We start from the raw sequence: 18,208 nt of genomic DNA on the forward strand, positions 1-18,208 counted from the left end.
TTTTGTAAGATTTTATATACTTTTGAAAAATAATTATAGCAAAATACATAAGAGAATTCACCATTTTAATAATTTCTAAGTGTAAAGTTCAGGTGTGTTAAATATATTCACATTGTTTTGCAACAGAGCTCAGAACTTTTTCATCTTACAAAATTGACACTGTACCTATTAAACAACCGCTCCCCATTTCCCCTCCCTCAGCACTTGGGAACCACAATTGTATTTTCTGTTTCTACATAGTGGGGCAAAGTAGGTATAGAGTTGTGAGTGCATGAAATAGACAGTTTATTCTTGTACTATTGTTTATTAATTATTGTATTGTTTTTCATATAAATAACTATAAACCCACTTTTGCCCCACTCTGTATAAATTTGACCACTGTAGATAATTTATATCAATGGAATCATACAGTATCTATCTTTTTGTGATACCTTATTTCACTTAGCATAGTATCCTCAAGGTTCGTCCTTGTCATAATTTTCTTCTCTAGGGGGGATACTATTTCATTGTATGAATATACCATATTTTACATAGCCATTTATTTGCTGATGAACACTTGGACTCCTCCTGCCTCTTGGCTATTGTGAATAGTGCTTCTATAAACATGGGTGTGCAAACATCTCTTTGAGATTGTACTTTCAATTCTTTTGGATATACATGTAGAAGTAGGATTGCTAGATCATATGGTAATTGTATTTTTAGCTTTATACTGTTTTTTTTCTTCTAAAAATACAACTGTAGATGTAGGAAATATTGCATTTCATTTCGTTTGCAATTTTACCAAGAGTTGTTCACCATTTAGGAAAAATCGCATTACCAACTGAAACAATGCTCATGGTATTTGAGTTGCTGCTTTAACATACCCAGATTAATTTGCATTTATAACTATTTATGTTCACGATGTGTAATGCAAACTTCAGGCTCTTCGGTTGTGTCTTCTGATACAAGTGTTGCCCAAGCATTTATGTAATAAAACATTTACTAATTATTTACTTACAAATTATTTTCCTTTTATTTCCTCTTTATATGATACTACATTTGCGTCATTATATTAATTTTTAGAAATATAGGCCCTGGCTGGTGTGGCTCAGTGGATTGAGCTCGGGCCTGGGAACCAGACGATTGCGATTCGATTCCCAGTCAGGGTACATGCCTGGGTTGCAGGCCAATTCCTGGCAGGGGCCAGTTCCCAGCAGGGGATGCATGAGAAGCAACCATACATTGATGTTTCTCTTCCTCTCTCCTTCCCTTCCCCTCTAAAGATAAATAAATAAAATATTTTTTAAAAAAAGAAATATATATGATGTAGGTTATATCATCTATAAATTTTGTTTTCAGGATTGTGAAGTGAAGCTATAAAATATTGTTTTAAAAATAATTGTTTTTGATTGTCCTAAATATTCTAAACGTTTAAAATGGACTACATTCTAGTGAAAATAATTTTAAGATATGCTTAATACACAGGTCAACAAGGTCTTTTATTTTTTTATTGATTTTAGAGAGAGAGGAAGGGAAAGGGGGGGAGAGAGAGAAACATCAACTGGTTGTTCTACTTATTTATGTGTTCATTGGTCGACTCTTATATATGCCCTGACTGGGGATCGAACCTGGAACCTTGGTGCACTAGAATGATGCTCCAGCCAATTGAGCTACTTGGCTAGGGACAGCAAAATCCTTGTGAAAACTCCCTAGGTTTGTAGGTCAGGCTGGCTAGAGGCTGACTGGCACTTCTATATACAGCTAAAACACGGAGCACGGTGGGAATAATTATGGTCTAGTCTCAGCATGTTAGATGTTTATTATACAGTACTGTTGTCTATAATCAGTGTATTCACTGTGTTGTGGATTGGTCCTCCAGGACTTATTTACTTAGTAGTGGCAAGCGTATACCCTTAAACAACATTTCTCCTATTTCCTCACCCCCTCAGCCCTTGGCAACTCCCATTTTTCTCTCAGTTTTTACAAGTTGGGCAATAGAGGTGGTAGCTAAGGCTACAATAGCAACCATATTGCAACATACAAATATATCACATCAACATGCTGTACACCTTAAACTTGCACAATTGTATGCCAAGTTTACTTTAATTAAAAATAATAAATATTTAAAATGGGGCACAGATATGCCTGCATCAAGTAAACTCTTTGTTCAGCTCTCTTCAGTTTGTGTAGCTCAGCCAAGTGGCTGAAAATGATGCCTGGTTTTATGCTTTCAAACATCTGTCAGCATTAACTTTTCTCTCTGGGTGTGTAGGCCGCCACTGAAGTATTTAACAAGAAGCAGTCTCCCGTTTGGAAAAGCACACTATGACGGCGGCTCACGGTACTTGGAGCTCCACTGCCACATGCTGGTACCAGCCTACGGTGGCCCCCGCACACCCACGGCAACCCACCTGCAGGCATGAGCACATGCGCGCTTCCTGAGCTGTCCTAGTGCAGCCATCCCGTGGCATTCACTGGTTGAAACACATCCTATTTAGTATAAATTATTTTCTTCTTGTTCCTTTTTATACCAACATTAGAGCATTTTACTGATTTTTAAAAATGTGTGTGCAGGCATGTGATATTATCCATTAATTTCATTTCAAGCTAGTGAAAGCTAGATGATACTAGAAAACATTTGTCACAGAACAGAGGTTTGGACCTGGTAAGTTGAAGAACCACAGGTCTCATAAACAAATAATTATACTGATAACTAATTGATTACATTGGTTACAATTGATAAATATGACACAGAAAAGCACAGAGTAACCTGAGTTTACAGTCCAATTTGGGATTCACATCACACACCCAGAAATAGCAATTTTGGTAAGTACTTTGGTCAGTTGCTGTGCCATGGGACTAATGTGGTATAAAAAGGAGGTTTTCGCCCTGGTAAAGAGTCCAGGTTTGGAGGGGGTGACATTCCCTGGGCGGGTTAGGTAGGGGTCTGGCTGTCGCATTTGAGGTGACAGGGCCTAGGTAAGTTGGCTCTGTGGTGTGTGCAGGACTGTGAAACATGACTCGGGCTTGTGATCTACATGGAGAAATGAGATACCATGTCCCCAGGGAGACCTCATTTATTTATTCATTTAACAAATATTTATTGAATACCTTCTATGTGCCAAGCACTTTTGGAAATCCTTTAGGAAATAAGACAGACAAGAATCTCTGTCTGTCTGAAGCTTAACTGGTCAGGGGTGCCAGGTAGTAAACAAATAAGTATATAGTATGTCAAATGGTGATAAAGGCTAGGGAGAAAGATAAGGCAACCTCAGGGTGATAGGGAGGCTGGGGGTAGGATGGGAGGGCTGATTTGTATCAGGGGATCAGGGAAGGCATCTTAGGTAAGTTGGCATTCTAGAAGACATGTGGCGTGTTCCGTGTACAAAGCTGGAACAAGCCAGGCCACGGGCCTCTCACCTGTTTCCTCTCAGCACCCATGTCCCTCTGCACCATTTCCCCTGCTCCCTGGTTCTGGCTTTCATGTCTCAATCCCCAACGAACAAGTACAGCTGGGCCCCATCTCTTTCCCTTTCCCCCCACCTCTCACTCCGTTTCTCCTTACACCTAATTGTCACCCATTCCTGCCAGACTGTTCTTCCTGAAATCTGGATTCAGATACATGCGTTCTCACAAACCTTTATGACAACTTGGTTTTCTCAGAATCCAGTCCAGACTGCTGAGTGCGGTACTCAGAGTGCCAGGATCAAGTCCCCACCAGGCTTTTTGGCTTTCTCTCTTGCTGTTGCCTTTATCAGACTTCACTCTTGAGTGAAAGTGAACTGCTTATCAAGTTCAATCTTGCTTTCCCATCTCACCTAGTAGATCATGTTGTTCCCATTCTTTCCCCTCGGAACATTCTTCCCTAAGCTCTTCCTTCCAAAATCCTAGTCTCCCAGACTCAATGCCATTCTGTGTCCAGGAAGACTTCCTCTTCCCCTTGAGAATATCTGCTCATCTCATTTCCATTTTATATTATGATTTCTTCACTACTAGATTGTAAACATGACTCAAAACAAACTATTGGAGGGAGTAGCAGGGGACCAAGCTCAACTGAATAGGGAGCCCTGCAGGTAGCATAAAGGAGTGTCCTCGTGTGGGAAGACAGGACAACAGGGTGGGGTGGGGCCTCTGGGAAACTGGAAAATACATGACCTATCCAAAGTCACTCACATGCATTTTATTTTATTTTACTAAAAAAGTCACATCAGCTTAACAAAGCACATGTACTTAGTCCTTGGACCATGTATCTATAACTTCTGGAATAAGGGATACTGAGTTAGATTGATATGTACTTAAGTTCTGGCTGTTTTTCATATTAAATATGCAATTTTTAGCAGGTTATTTAACTCCTGTTATTCTCTGTTTCTTCATGGGTGTCTTATGGATATTAGTTACCTTTTCAAAGCATTAATGAGAGCTGTATATAGTACTTGACATATTGCAGGCATTTAAATACTATCTGTTATTTTTGCTTTCCATGATGTTAAGCATAGCGCTAGTCATACAGGAGTTCTCCACAGGTATTGCTGAATTAGACTATTCTATACAAGAGCATAGAGGGCCAAGACATCCACTGAAGGATGTCCCAGTCGTTACTGGTAAGAGTATTGAGAAGAAAAAAATAAATATAGGACAGAAGTGCCAGGGGAAGTCTCATGGAGGAGGTCGGGCTTGTGCTGGGCTGTATGGCTGGATAGGGTTTAAAAGAGCAACTGAGGGAAATGGCAGAACAGCATTAATGAAGGCTGAGATAAAAGTGACTGAGGAAGAGACCATCCTGGTCCCTTCGGTGTGCAATATCTTAGAAGCATCATCACTGCAGGTGTGGAGGGTTGGACTAAACCATTTAACAGAATCCCCTTGTCTTTAGTCAGAGGGTCAGGTACTCTGTCCCAGGCATTCAATCATCAAATCTTTGTGTGTACCCAAGTGCGTGCTCGCTCTCTCTCTCTCTCTCTCTCTCTCTCTCTCTCTCTCTCTCGTATTTATCTATCAGCATGTAACCTGTTTCCTTAAGTAGTATTTGCTAAAGCCAGTATGTTCCTGGCTTGCTGGTATAGGATGTAGTTGGTAGAATAATAAGTCATTATTATTGAATACTTACTTAATTAATCTAGGAAAATCATGTACTGATGTACTGCATTACTGAGCAGAGTCAGTAATGAGTCTCACATCCTAGGGGAGCACAGACTTCTTTCAAAGCATTTTAGAAATGCAGATTTCCTCTGCTAAGGTCTGGATGGTTCATTTTTCATATGTTTGCTTCTCCACTTCAGCTGAGAACAATGTTCTTTTGAGTCCAAGAAAATAATAGGCATTTTATTTAATAATGGTAGACAACAAGGTTCATTGCAAATACAATTGCATTAAGTGTGTGTATGTATATATATGTTTATATATTAGTATAGTGTAGATATATTTGTATATATGTATATGTATGTACACATATGTTATGTGAGTATGTGTGTACAAAGCTTGAAACTTCTATGGTCTGATGTTTTAAAAGATGCTTGGCTGGATGAAAACTGAATTTGACTTACTCCCAGTGAGAGGTATGAACTGTGTTTCCCATGAAAAGTGAAGTGGAAAACAAACACAATTTTTCAGAGAATTTCAAGAAATTTAATGCATTCAGCATATGTATATATACATATATATATCTATGTGTATTTATATGTGCATAGATATATGCAACTATATACATATATCAAATAAATAAAATGTTCAGCGTGATTTTCCTAATAAATAAGAATATTGAAGAATGTGCCAGGCAGTGCTATGAACTTTTTAACATATATTTTCTCATTTAATTCTCAAAACAGTGCTATGAAGGTGGTTCTACTAATTTTATAGGAGAAGCAACTATAACACAGATAAATTAGCAAAATTAGCAATGTCAGTAAATGATAGTAGCTTAGCTCTAGAGCTTATACTTTTAATTTAATCTAGTTTAATGAAAAGACACTTGACTAAATGAGACTAGCATTATACTGATTCTCAAAGTGGGTGTGTATTGTATTTGTCGACAAAAAAGCAAATCTGGAAGTTAAGGTAGCTTTGGTGGGTAATTCGAGTACTTGAATATATTCATCTTAAATAATTGGAACATGGATAGCTTTTGGATTCTTAAAAAGTACTCCTTAATCTGCTTTTCTAATATCATTAAATTTTTTCCTAAATTTTTAAAGGGAACAATAATCTGAGCAAGAAAAGAAATCTATGAATTATTACCTAAAAGCTAAAAAATATTATAAAGGAAAAACCAAAAGAGCATGTAAAGGATTGAAAAATGTGTGGCACTTAGCGATTGTAGGAATGTTTTGCATGAAATGAAATAGGAAGAGTTAAGTATGACCCACATTTATAGTAATATTTCTAAAAATGTGGTCAGCCTATCTTTTAAAAGATTCAAATGAAACTTAAAATATTTAGTTAAATAAATTGAATTTTTTTGTTACCTGACAGAACTGAATCAGAACCAGTTAGTTATATTAGCTTGCCATTTGAAATCTTTCTAATACATATACCTTTATACCTTTGTGCTCCAAATGACAGACTAGTTTCCATATTTTATTGATATTTCCATTTATATTGAAACCTCTTTGAAAATAGTTTATGTGAAATAATATTAGGGCAAATATTGTTTTGACTGAATTTTTAAGAAGGCTCTCTAAAAAGTCTCCATTGTTTCTGTGAAACAAAAGCTCCATCATAATGAGTCAAATTGCAGTTGAAATAGTTCTCCCTTCTCAGGGGATGATTTTAATAGACATAACATATTTTATTGTTAATATTTAATTAAAAAAGACCTTTCAGAATTAGCATAAGAACTTGGCAGTTGATATATGGTCCAATCATTCAGCATACATGTTGGATTCTGTGATACCAGTCATAGAGGTTATCATTCACAGACATCAGTGATTACTCTTAGAAGACTTTCAGCCCTGGCTGGCATAGCTCAGTGGATTGAGCGTGGGCCTGCGAACCACACAATCGCGGTTCGATTCCCAGTCAGTGCACATGCCTGGGTTACAGGCCAGTTCCCAGCAGGGTACTCACAAGAGGCAACCATACATTGATACTTCTCTCCTTCCCTTCCCCTCTAAAGATAAATGAATAAAGTAAAAAAAAAAAGAAGACTTTCATTGTAGAAACTCGTATTAAAAATATTATAGATAATATTTAACATAATATTATTTGTTGGTAAGTTATATGATAGTACAACTTAATATAGGTCATGAAAAACATAAAATATGAACCAAGAAAAGGTAAACACAAATTTCTGGGTCGTTTTTTTTTTGGCACTTGGAAGTTCATTTTGCCTATTCCTAGAAGATATTTTCTCATCCCATTGATATGTGTTTATGTCCCTAATCTCATGTAAATTCCGTTGACATTGAAGAGGTCTCAGAGTTCTGGTTCTGTTTCTTGTTTGGGTTCCAGAGAAGCCTATCTTCCCTTGCACTAATAGCTTTGAGCTGGGATTGCCTTAGGGTTTCTCTTCTGAAGTCATGAAAAACATTGTTTGAGCCTTGAGATTTCTATACCATACTTCTAAAGACCAGATAAATATGGACAATGAAAATGTTCACTACCTCTAAAGAGAACATAAGCCGGTAATTGCCAGAAAGTGGATTTCTCCCATCATGCCTCGTGGTCCATTGAGTTCATTCAAGATGTAATTGGAAAACAAATAGAGCAAACCATCACTAGGACGGACACGAGTGCTTGTCTTGGGAATGGGGTGTTGTGTAATGTTACAGACTTTATTTCCACTGACACTCCTCATTCTTGACTAATAAAGTACAATGCCACACTATCACAATAATTAAGTGAATACACTGCCTTCCCATAAGATTCTAAGGAACATTTTAATAGCAATTAAGTGCAAAAATGATACCAGGTCTGGGAAGCAGGTCCTGTTCATTACTATAATTGTGGGCTAATCTGTTTCACTGATGAACTAGCCAGAGGCAACAATGAAAGAAGAGCACTTGTGCTTTCGATGCTGAGTTTCCCTTCTATAGCGGAACCGACATTTAGCAGGGAATTCTTTTCACTCTGTTCTTCTTCGTGTTCATTAAACGAAAACAAAGACCCTCAGTCTGCAGTGAGAAATTACTAAGTGGAGAAAATCTTTTTCGGAGTTAGAGGAGCCGAGCTGCATTTGAGGATTTTAGGGTGAACCAGGCTTTTGTGTAAGCAAGAGAGTGAAATTGTCGGGCTTTGATGTTGGAAAGGACTCAGCTCTCCTACCCGCTCTGGGGTGGAGCTGGGGGAAGAAAGGCACATGGGCAAGAGAACTTAAAATGGCAGCAGGGTGAAGTGCTGGAACAAAAAGGCCTGCCAGTCCAGCCAAAGAAAAGAAGGGATTGGATGGGGGGGGGCGGGTCCCAAAGTGCACAAAATTTAGGAAGTTAATTGGTCATTCTGAGAAATCACCTGGTCCATACCACACCCAAAACTAATATGAACCCAGGGGAACAAAGAAATGTCTCGCTTGCTTATTGCTAGCTGATTGGGACCTGTATTTGGGCCATATGACCTTGGCAGACATGTGGCCCATGGCCTCCAGGAGGGAGTTTCTCTCTTTCTTGATGACCTGGTGAAGCATTTACTGGGGCCTTTGCATGCTCCCAGGCCCAGGAGCACGAGACCTTGCAGCCCTAAAAGCCACATGCCCATTGGTGGTGCCAGCTCCACATACAGCTTCCAGGAGAGAGCCTGAAGCGGGACAGCCACTGGAAACATGCTGAGCTGCCTCAATGACTGCTTAGTGGTCTAGTCGGATTCTAAAGGATGGTACTTTAAACTGGGGTTGGAATTCTAGGAATGGCCTTTGGTTTCAGTTTTGCTTAAGACAGCTGGGTTTTGGGGAGGAGATGAGTTTTGAGACCAGGAGACCCCCATTCTCTCAGATTATTCAGCATCTGAATAGAAACATTTTTCTTTCTCACCAGCTTCTGCCTTTAGAGTTTGCTGTTTGGTGGTGGAAGGCAGCCACACCCCTCTTTTTTCAGTAACACTTTTTCATTGAATTCCTTCAACAAATGTGGACCACATGCCAACTATGTACTAGCGTACTGGACAGGAGCTCACTAAGAGTGAAGGCTCTAGATGTGGGTAAGAAACGTTCTGTTCTCTACCCAGGAAGATTGGGAAGGCAGTTATGTGAAAAGTAAAGGCAACCTGGTGTGATGAAAATGGTCATTAAGCTCTTTGTTGCATCTTGGGAGCAGAGGCTCTGTTTGGGCATTGGGGAAGACTTTATGAAAGAGTTGACATTTGAATTGGGCTGAAGTATGAGTGGAATTCAAGGCAAAGGTGCAAGACAGCATTTTGGGGGAACTTCTTTAGAGTGGTTGAACAGATAATATGGTGGTAAGTCTCTAGGGTCTGCTTTCAAAGGATCTTATTGTCCTTCATGTAGCAGACAGTATGTGGGAAGGTTCTGCGGCAGTGGCGCTGGTGGTGGAGGAGGCAGGGAACGTTCTCATGAGGCGCTAAGGCCAGGTTCAGACCAGGACAGAGGCCAACAGTATTTGTTGTAGGGATGAGGGAGAGAAAGGATGCAAGAATGAACTTGAGATTTCTAGCTTGAGCTATGGGATGCCAATATTGTCATCACTGACCTTGGCTAACTATACACTCAGGTTTTTGAGGTTTTGCTACCTGCTTCAGTATCTCTTCTGTTTCTTAAATATTTCCAGCAGCCAAGGTCTACCAGCAGCTTAGTCTCCTTCGGTGTCATCAGAGGGAAAGAATTACAAAAGATGCTGATCATTTTCCAGAAGAGCTCCATAATTACCGAGGCTAGCATTTCTCACTGTAATCTGTAGACCTCTGAGGGTTCCAAGACTCCTTTCAGGGATCTGCCAGCTCACAACTATTTCCATAATAGGGTGAAGACATTAGTTTCTGTTTTTACTCTTATTCTCTGACAGGTATTCAGACATGTGCTAACATCATTGCTTTGATGGAATATGTACTTGGGTATTTTAGTGTTTTCTAGAATTTTCTAAGGTAGGTTTAGGGTAAAAATATGAGTATATTTACACATGTCAGGGTATTTTCAATACTTCGGCTGTATCCTTAATAGCAGATCGCACTTGCTATGTATCTGTGACTTCATTAACACCCATTATTTTAAATCATTAATTTAAAGTTTTTCTTCTGCCTGTGTGAAAACACAATAAGAAGGATACTTTATTGGCTTGTTTTGCAATATTTTTATCTAAAACTTTTCTTAGAATATAATATTTAATTTTAAAATTAATAATTATAATAAATTATATTTATATTTGAGGGGGATTGTTGGTCTGAAAATGGGAAATTAGAAAGATGTTTTTTTCAATTCCCAGCTAAACAATCTGTATCTAAAGATGATGAAAAAGATAAAGCTGATTGCAGGGAGTTCCCTGGTTCATGGAAGGGAGGACTCTGGGCATAGCTATAAATAAGAAACCAAAGTATAATGAAAGTTACCTCTCTCTTGTCTCTGGTGATATTCATACTTTTATTGTATCATGTGCAACAGAACATTTTTGAATAGGATTATGGTGTCAGTGTGGTGACATTTGGGGAACAATCTTTTAGAATTAAAAAAAGTAATTGAGTATCTCACTATAGATGTGATAAGATCCTTAAACTCTAAACCTTTTTTGTTACGGCTTTTCAATCTAGGAATAAAATAGTCACAGATGCATCTTATAGGTAAATTATTTTATTGCATTGGTTACAGAAGCATACATAATAGCTGAGAGATGCGTCAAGCTATGTGTGTTTAAAAATTGAATGAATATCTCATTTGAAGATTCGTACTTTGGCCTTACAAATGGGTGACTATGTGTGTTCTTGTATCCCTCTGGCATCTGTAACAAGGCATCATCAAAGAAGACCTTCTTTTATGTGAAACCTTGGCAACAAATGCAAGTGGTCCTGAAATATTCAGAAGTATTGAGTAACTTTTTTTTTTTGAATCTCATGGTTTATCTCGGAACAACTGTGTTGACATTTACACTAATGGTGCAAAGCAATGGTGGGTAAAACTACAGGTGTCTTAGCACACATGAAAGCAGAACCAGCAAAGTATCTTGCTAGTCATTGTAATCCCTACCATGCTTTGGCTGTTTTTAAAAAGCCAGAGTCACTTAAAAATGTCCTGGGCAAAGCTGTAAATTTATTAATTTTGCTGTCTCAGTTCATGAGTACATATCTTTATAATATTCTCTATTGTAGGAGTTATGCATGAAGCCCATCTGCTTCATTCTGAAGGACTGTAGTCGTCTCAAGAAAAGCATTTGAATGATATTTGCATTGGGAGCTCCTCTAGGCACCTTTTTAAGAAATCACTTTTACATGAAACAATGACTGGGCAGACCAGCTACAGGTGTTCAGGCTTTGGTCTTTGGCAGACATTTCTCCAAAACGAACGATGTGAGCCTACCGCACTGAGGAAAAGTGTGACAAAAGCTAGCCTTCTGTTGGCTCTAGTCATGTAATAAGCCAATTGTGTCACATGCAACAGAATATTTTGAATAGCACTATGGTGCCAGATGTGGCATCATTTGGAGACTAATCTTTCAGAATATAAAGAATTATAACTGAATATTTCAAATGTAAATGCAATAAGCTGACAGTATATGTTAACAATGAGAAAAAAATTAAAGCAATGATTAGAATTTTGGAAAGCTTGGCTCCAGGACCATGAGCTTGAGAGCCTTCCAGTATTCACAGACTTTTCTGAGAAGATAGGTGATGGATAGTAAAGAATGTTATGTACTTAAAAGTCTAGTTTAATGAGGCATAATTTAGATAGTGTGAAATTTAAACTTTCAGATACATAGTTCTATTAGTTTTGACATATATATATACAGTCATATATGCTTTCAGTACCACAAGTAGGATATATTGATAGAATGTTTCTCTCAACCCGAAAGAGTCTTTGAGTGTTTCATTGTAGTCAATCCTCTCCTCTCATCCTCAGGACTTACATGCTATTCAAATATTTCTCTTTTCAACTACATAGATATCTGTGTGAGGCCAGCTAGTCTTTATATATCAATACTTTAACCAGAATGACAGAGTAGACCAGATTGGATGTAGAAGGAGATAGGAGAATACAACTGCCTTCTATTAAGCCTCTTTCTATTAAGGAGGTTTGTAAAATTGTAATACAAGGGTATCTATCTTTATAATATTTTTGTTGTGGAAAACATATACATATAATATATGTTTATAGACATATAGATATATCATTGATGTTAATATGTAATGGGTTCATTACTGTTCTAAATAAATTAATAAATATGTTTACATTTTATTTTTTTAATACAATAAATATCCAAAGGTACAGTGCCTATAAACAAATGGTCTTTGAGTCCTTAATAAATTTTAAGAGGTCCTCAGACCAAAAAGTTTGAGAGCCACTGACCTAGGCAGGTGCCATTGGAGAATGAGAACAGCTGGAGAGGGAGAGGGAAGAAGCATGGGAGCAAATTGCCTCTTTGATTCCTTGGCTCATAGTAAGATTTCAATTTATGGTTGTGGAATAAATGAAAGTCAGGTCATAAGCCAATGTAGTCAGGCTAATCAATTCAAGAGAATGAAGTCTCTGAAATGAATAGATTATTTTATCAAGGGCCCATTATCCTGGCTCAGTGGGACATCCAGGTTGTTCCATCTGCTAACATAGTTGATCTGGAAGAGAATGGGCTGAGCTGGGTTGTTGCTAATGGTTGGGTGGATAGTCTAAGCAAACCCTTCAGATGCAGCAAAATGTCAAATGCTAATGGAGAAGCATAGTACAAAGCTTGTGGCAGAAATGGCCAGATTTAGAGAGTCAGCTGAGAAGGATGAAAAGAGTTTTGTGGTGAGAGCATCAGGGTGACTGGCCACCTAGTATTTGGACCAGCATATCTGTATTTGATCTGGTTCAAATGGAGGCTGACATGGTCCTGTCCCACAGGTCCTACAACGGCAGAATCAGAGTGGGACCCCACTAAGAATGGAAGGTAACAAATGGAGGTTTTTTGGTAGTGACATCAGGAGAGAGAATGGGCAGTGTTGATCAGAAAATTTTTTCTCACACTTCCCCTTTCACTGTACCTTTGACCTGATTCTAGAGATTGAGTTTTATTTAGTCCTGACCTTTGCTGGAAGCCATAAGCTAGGTTTGTTTGGAGCAGGAGGTGCGAAGGGGTGGGACTGGATAGAGTGTCTCCATACACGTGAGCTTCTGTGTCCCAGCCTCCTGACTTGCTCTCACATGTACACTTATTGTTCAGTTATTATCCTAGAAGACACCTGATTATTTTGAAGCAGAGAATTTAAAAATGTATGCCTGGTGCTGCTGTCAAAATCACATTGACATCTCTTTGTCCTAAAAATGCAATACGCTCTCTAAAAAATTTAGCAGAGTCAGAGATTTTAAATGTGCTTTGTTAAAATAAAAGTTTAGATTTAAAAAGATTAAGCATGAGTTAACCTAGATTCTTTATTAATATTGTATTTGTGATGACAGTGTATTACACATAATTCTATAGGAATTCTATTCTAATTTGGTAATAATTCATGTCCATGTATTCATTATGACAGCATCATTAATTATGTCACAATGAGTATGGAAAACATAGAAGCCGTTAATGCTAAGTATTATTAGAAGTTTTATCAATTGCATACATTACTGATAAATATAACTTATATTTAATGAACCCAGTAACTACCCCAACCCTATGATTCTTTTTCTTACAATATGTGTTGATAAATATAAGACAATATTTGCTATAGGAAATGCAAAGCATATCATTTGTCTGGAAGAATTTAGCCTTCTTTGCAGGAGTGTGATTATTTGGTTACCTTCTGCTCTCTGCTTCCTGTCTGCAAAGTATGATCTCCCCCGGCTTCCTGCTTCCTAATATCCTGTGAAGGTGCCAATTACCCTGCTGATTATCAGTTGAAAACTATGCCTGGTGCAAAGGGAGCATCAATTATTTGTGAGCAGAGAGCTACGGCTGCTGGAATCATAATAAAGGATGCTGGAGCTTCCAGCTAATAGAATATATCAAAAGGCAACGTATAAACCGAAGACAGCACATTTAAGTCTACCCCAAAGATAAAATCAGGCCTGATTTGCAGACTTCAATGCTATGTAACTTACATAAGAATTTGCTAATGTTAATGAGGAGAACGGGCAGGGCATTTTCCTTTAATCCACATTGCCTTTAACACACACTGTGGATTTATTAACACTATTGACTTTTCCTTCCTGAGCCTGGAGTGTGTATGTTTGCTTTGCTTCCAAATGGTAGCCAAATGCCAGGGAAGTTAGAGTCCGGCTTCCTCAGGCCCTTTGTCCTCCACAGTCAGCCTTTCATGATGAGTCTGTATACTCGCTGCAATTGTTATGGCCTCGCTGTTGGACTTGACTTTCAATTTTGAAGAGGTGATTAAATTGGTCAGTGGTTGTGGAAATGTCTCCATTAGTTAACTTGGTGTGGAAAGTTTATTTCCAATTTTATGAATAGGGTTTCCAGCTGCTGGGAAGAGCTTACACTTCTCTCCCTCCTGATATTCACGTAAAACAATTCAAGCAGCCTGCTTAAACATTCTGATTAATTTTATAAGGCTGCCCACACAAAATGAGAAGCATTTGAATATGACTTTTAGAGTGAAGATGCCTTTACAGGCAGAATGCTAATCTCAAATTTGCCACTTACCCTTTTTATACTGGTGAGGAGAGACAATTTTCAACTTGGTAGATGGTTCTGACTTGGTACATGGGATTCCTATCGCTTTGATTTTACAATAGTTTTCAACCTACATGAAAGTTGCAAAGATAGTACACAGAGACGCAAATAGCCCTGTACCCTGCCCCCCTATTGTTAGCATTGTACGTTACCATGGGACATTTGTCACAACTAAGAAACCAAAATTGATACATTATAACCTATTGACTTCTAATTTCCCCTGAGTAGTTCTTATTTGTAGGAGACTGTTCCAATGTTAGGAATTTCTCTAATGTTCAGTTATTCTATTAATTTTTTCAGATCAATTATATATTACAAACCACCTTACGGCCTTTCTAGTGGATTGCCTGCTTGCTCTTGATGACACTTTACCTTTAAGGATCCCAAGTGTAGCCAAGTCCTTGTGTTTCTCTCAGCCCCTGAGATCCTCAAAGATCAAGGTCAGATGTACTGAGTGATATTTCAGCTTTAGGACCAGGGGATTGCTAATGAGAAAAGGCACTTTAAAAATCACCCCACTCAGTCCGTGTATTGTACAGAGGGGGGAAAGGAGGCCCTGAGACGCGAGGGGACTCACCCAAGGTCACACACGGCTGGTGGCAGGGTCTGGACTGAAGCCCAGTCTCTTAACTCTTCCACACTTTCAGCCTCTGATAAAATTTTCACAGTGACGCTTTTATTCTATTTATTATTTATACCCTGCCTACTTTAAAAAAGAATTGGAGCCAGCAGTCCTGTGATTTACTTTACTTTGAACACAATATAGATTGCTGGATCCTGCAGGGTTTAAGTGGATTTTTTAAAAAAATAAATAATTCTCTCATCTGTAATTATTTAATAAATAATTCCTCTCACTTGACTGCCACACTATTCATGCCTTGCACATAGTAGGCACTCAATAAATATAGGTAAAATGAGCAAATGCACAATGCTTACTTGGAATTTATAAACAAAAGAGTTCACTGCACAAGTGTGGCTGAGTGAACAGGAAGAAATACAGTCTCCTACCCTTGGCTCTGGAAAAGAGAAGGCCGGGCTGAGGCTGTGGAATGAATGACAGTTTCAGCTTGTGATTCCCTGTATACAGTTCAATGAGCTGCAAAGGTGGAACACACATCAGTAGGGGTCTGATTTGGCAGAAAGTGTTCCAGGTTCCAGGTGTGACTCTAGGCAATTTGCTGGGCTTCTCTGAGCCTTGGGTCTCTCACCTGTGAGGGTGTGAATACCCTTCTCTTGGGGCCATTGCCACTGTTAAATGAGATAGTCATCAACCAGTGCTTTGCAAACACTAAAACCTGTCGGGGGTGTTATTTATCAGTCTCAAGGATTATTTAGAAGGAGCTCTCAGCATTTAAGGGCAAGATTTTTTATGAAGTACATTGAACCTCTGTTCCTGTTTTGCAAGTTACCTGAGCTTAGTGAACATGTTAGAAAAAGAAATACAGTATTGGTAGTTGAAAAAGGAAATAGTATATATAGAGATAAAGACAAAATGTTTTCTTAACGCCACCATATGACAGAGAAAACTGAGTCAAAAATGCCAGATATGGGGACTAAACACTTGATAGGGAGAAGAGAACGAACGAGGCCAGCAGGACCCCCTGAGCAGTTTTTGCCCTGCCATGGCTCACATTTTAGCAGTCTGTTACTAGAGAGCAGGTGGAGAAACCTCAGCAAGCATGGAGGTGCTCTTTAGGTGAGCTGTGGAGTATGTTAATAGAAGCCTTTTCCAATCAAAATATTCGAAGTAACTGCACTTCTGTGTGGAGGTCAGACAAAGCTAGGGCCAGATGAGACCCAACAGCAAATGCACAAAGTGGCCACTGGTATATAATATCCCTGTCTTCTTCAAGAGATCTGTGTCTTTGCTAGCTGGGACTTGGTTCATTTAATGTTTCTGGTTCATTTAATGTTGCACTGCTACGGGAAAGACCGAGAACTGGGTGACCTTGGTTTTGCCTTCTTGCCTGCAATTTCCCTCAGTGTATCCGTGTCTGATATATCCAGTGCCTCTGCTGCACTGTTTGGGCTGGCTCAGCCTGCCCCACAAAGGGTGCTCTGACATCCATCTCTTCTGTGTTCTTTCATGTGTCATTCCCATCCTAGTTAATGTGGCTTGGCTGATACCTCATTTCCCTAGGGTCTGCTCTATGCTCCAAACCTTAAAAACTGAACCCATGTCCATGTAGAGAAGAGTTAATGAGCCTCCATCCTGGGTAATAACATGTTCAGAGAATTGATCTGGGGAAAAATCAGGGTTTGGTTTTAGAAAAGTTGGTATATGTAGGATATCCATACAGCTCTATCTCACAGTCTGACAGACTGACAATCAGGAAAGAGGCCAGGACAGGGGGTGTCAGTTTTGGAATAAGTTAATAGAACAGACTGGCTGTATGGTCCCAGAGGGTGGAGGAGAGTAACGTTTAGCAAGCTGTGAGATCTTTGTCAAGGCAGGTAATGCTCCTGCTTCTCTGTTTGGTCCCACAATTTAGTTGATAAAAGGCACCTAGTTTTTGAAAACTTGGTTTTTATTGAAAGACCTAAAAGGACTTCGAGTTATGAGTTGAAAATATCTCACCATTTCCTTCTAAAGTAGCAGAAAGGAAAAAATCCTTCATGGTTAATCAATTTTGCGTATTCACTCACTCATCCATTCAACCAACAAATATGTACTATGTTCACTACTTGCCATACACTATTCTAGGAACTGGAGGTAAAACAGCAAACAAAACAGATAAAGTCACTGACTTCATGGAACTTACCTAACAGAAGGAGACAGGTAATTAACAGAAAGTAGAATAAAAGACCAAATATATGTCAGAAGGTCATAAGTTCCCAGGAGAACAGTCAAGTGGTATAAGCAGGGCTGGGAGTGGAGACACTAGTTTACATAGGTGGTGAGGAGTGGCCTCTCCTCGGGTGGTATTTATCAGGTTCTGGATGAAATTAGAGTTGGGACTCCAGACAGTCTCCCGTCTTTCACTATTAGCCAGCCAGCTGAGGGCATCCTTACCAGGGGCTGGCCCCTGGGAACCAAGACACAGGTCTAAGGACTGGGCTCTCCATCCCGCATTGGTTCCTAAATCATCCTGCTGCTCAGCGCTGCTCATTTTCTCCTCATCGGAGGAAGGTGGAGACTCCATGATTTTAGAGGCAGTGGGAGTCGGGATGAATCTGCTCCTTCATTTAGGAAGAGAATAGCGTTTAGTAGTACTTTCTTGTTCTGGGACAGTTGTGGGATAAGCTGTTCCATGGAAGGTGTATTTTTCACTGCAAAATAGTGTTTCAAATAGCATATCCCTTTAGTTCCTGAATTTAACATAATAAAACATTTGGAGTGAAATCTTCCAAAACCATGTTGCACATCTATTAAAAACAGTTCATTAGCAAGTCTAAAGGACACATGGACAATAACTAAGGTGGGGGGCGGAGATGGGAGGGAGGTGGGGAGCATGGGGGGGCAGGGCTGGGAATAAAAG

The sequence above is a fragment of the Sturnira hondurensis genome, unplaced genomic scaffold (genome assembly GCF_014824575.4).
Source record: "Sturnira hondurensis isolate 20B ecotype Veracruz unplaced genomic scaffold, ASM1482457v3 Scaffold0008196, whole genome shotgun sequence".
NCBI lineage: Eukaryota > Metazoa > Chordata > Mammalia > Chiroptera > Phyllostomidae > Sturnira > Sturnira hondurensis.